The sequence below is a fragment of the Doryrhamphus excisus genome, chromosome 3, assembly GCF_030265055.1.
Source record: "Doryrhamphus excisus isolate RoL2022-K1 chromosome 3, RoL_Dexc_1.0, whole genome shotgun sequence".
In the NCBI taxonomy this organism is placed as follows: Eukaryota; Metazoa; Chordata; class Actinopteri; order Syngnathiformes; family Syngnathidae; genus Doryrhamphus; species Doryrhamphus excisus.
The window spans coordinates 30969357-30971856 of record NC_080468.1 but is presented as its reverse complement, the minus strand read 5'-3'; the positions used below and the strand labels follow the sequence as shown (position 1 = coordinate 30971856).

The window sequence follows — 2500 nt, the reverse complement described above, 5'->3', positions numbered from 1 at the left end:
CACAAACGTAGAACCTCACAGATTATGCCGTTGTATATCAGTCGAAATGCAATGGAAAATGTTTGCCAAAAGCAACCATGAGACTTGTCAACTCGTGAGTGGTATTGCAGCTCACGGTTTTGGGGGATCTCACATGAATTCCCATGAATCCTCTGACACGATTTTGGTCTGATGACTTCCCATGGATCGCCACCATCAGTGATGTCTTGACACCAAGAGTGCCCCCAAAACTGTACGTTGTCGGCAAACCTCACAAGGTCACAGTTTTTTCCTGATCAGGGCACTGTTTTTGGTTGTGTGGATGATTGGTCTCAAGCGCCAGATTAAGACTCTTTTCTCTCAGAAGGCACTGCTTGAAATCCCACAGCTGGCATTATCCTCGACTGGAATGATGTGGCAGCAAACGACTGTCAGATTGTACAACACGGCTGAGTCCTTCATAAGAAGTCAGTGCTCAAGAGAGTCAGAGTTCATGTGAGAAGGTCCTTTCAGCAAATGCCTTCTCAAACTATTTGCCAAGTCAGGACGTAAAGAGGGACTGTGCTGAAACCCGGGATTGAACCAGGGACCTTTAGATCTTCAGTCTAACGCTCTCCCAACTGAGCTATTTCAGCTGCAAAGGTGGTCGCACCGCTTTTTCCAGTGCAGGCAATTTCACCTAGATCTCTATTGTAACGGGCGTCCTTACACCATGACTGAAAAGGATTTCATGGATCCCCTGACATGTTTTTGGTCTGAGGATTTGCCATGGATCGCCACCGTCAGTGAAGTCTTGGCACCACGAGTGCCCCCAAAACTGTACGTTGTCGGCAGGATTTGAACCTGCGCGGGGAAACCCCAATGGATTTCTAGTCCATCGCCTTAACCACTCGGCCACAACAACTTGCAAAGAACTTCGCCGATTATACCGTTGTTTTTCAGTTGAAATGTCACAGACGTCCTGACACCACAAGTGCCCCCAAAACTGCACGTTGTCGGCAGAATTTGAACCGGTTAGTTTGAACCTGTGTTAGCTTTATTTAGGACAGGGGTCGGCAACCTTTACTATGAAAAGAGCCATTTCACCCACTTGCCCACTAAAGAAAAATAGCCTGGAGCCGCAAAACGTTGTATGTTTAAAACAACATTGGAGGGAAAAAAAAAGACGAGTTGGAGTACTCTTGCTAGTACTGGAGATAAACTTTTGTTTTTAAATGAGCTCTAATTTATTTTTTAGAATCGTCAAATAACTCATTAATAATAATTAATAACTCAAATAACTCAAAGTATTACTCATTTCCCTTCATGTTAACCTGTCAGAGAGAACTGGATAGCATCCTGTCTGCTCATTCAGTCACCAGTCAGAACTCAGTCAGGATGCATTCATGGTCTCACACAAAGTTGGATTTTTGTAAACTCATAACAAAGACGTGCATTTTCACCACACGGGTGCTAAAAAATATTCAAGCATTGCAAAGGGAGCCGCAACAAAGAGGCTGGAGAGCCACATGCGGCTCTGGAGCCGCGGGTTGCTGACCCCTGATTTAGGAAGACCCATTGTGGCCCTTCGGGCTCACAACTACTTAGTGGGATTTCGGATGATCCATCGTGGTCACAGGCGTCCTGACACCATGACTGCCCCGAAAGACCAGTGGTTAAATTGCAAGGACAACTGCTTGCCAATTTAGTGATATTCAGGATGACCCACTGTGGTCCTTCCAGCTCACGACTTAGTGGGATTTAGGATGGTCCATCGTGGTCCTTCTGGCTGACCTATTTGCTCAGGTGTCTTGACACCACGAGTGCCCCCAAAACTGTGCGTTGTCGGCAGGATTTGATGTGCCGGGAAACCCCAAAGGATTTCTAATCCATCGCCTTAACCACTCGGCCACAACAAATTGTCACAAACGTAGAACCTCACAGATTATGCCGTTGTATATCAGTCGAAATGCAATGGAAAATGTTTGCCAAAAGCAACCATGAGACTTGTCAACTCGTGAGTGGTATTGCAGCTCACGGTTTTGGGGGATCTCACATGAATTCCCATGAATCCTCTGACACGATTTTGGTCTGATGACTTCCCATGGATCGCCACCATCAGTGATGTCTTGACACCAAGAGTGCCCCCAAAACTGTACGTTGTCAGCAAACCTCACAAGGTCACAGTTTTTTCCTGATCAGGGCACTGTTTTAGGTTGTGTGGATGATTGGTCTCAAGCGCCAGATTAAGACTCTTTTCTCTCAGAAGGCACTGCTTGAAATCCCACAGCTGGCATTTTCCTGGTCATGTCCATTATCCTCGACTGGAATGATGTGGCAGCAAACGACTGTCAGATTGTACAACACGGCTGAGTCCTTCATAAGAAGTCAGTGCTCAAGAGAGTCAGAGTTCATGTGAGAAGGTCCTTTCAGCAAAGGCCTTCTCAAACTATTTGCCAAGTCAGGACGTAAAGAGGGACTGTGCTGAAACCCGGGATTGAACCAGGGACCTTTAGATCTTCAGTCTAACGCTCTCCCAACT

At 46.3% G+C, this 2500-nt stretch overlaps 3 non-coding genes across 3 annotated transcripts in view; all 3 read right to left on the bottom strand.

Moving 5' to 3' along the window:
• Positions 1-541: 541 nt before the first annotated feature.
• On the bottom strand, positions 542-614 carry trnaf-gaa (transfer RNA phenylalanine (anticodon GAA)). The gene has a single exon. It is a non-coding gene; the product is annotated as a tRNA-Phe (tRNA).
• A 187-nt stretch (positions 615-801) lies between these two features.
• Positions 802-883, bottom strand: trnas-aga (transfer RNA serine (anticodon AGA)). The gene has a single exon. It is a non-coding gene; the product is annotated as a tRNA-Ser (tRNA).
• A 1557-nt stretch (positions 884-2440) lies between these two features.
• trnaf-gaa (transfer RNA phenylalanine (anticodon GAA)) overlaps positions 2441-2500 on the bottom strand; it is a 73-nt gene continuing 13 nt past the window's right edge. The window contains exon 1 of the tRNA in view: positions 2441-2500. This exon is cut by the window's right edge and continues 13 nt beyond it. This is a non-coding gene — a tRNA (tRNA-Phe).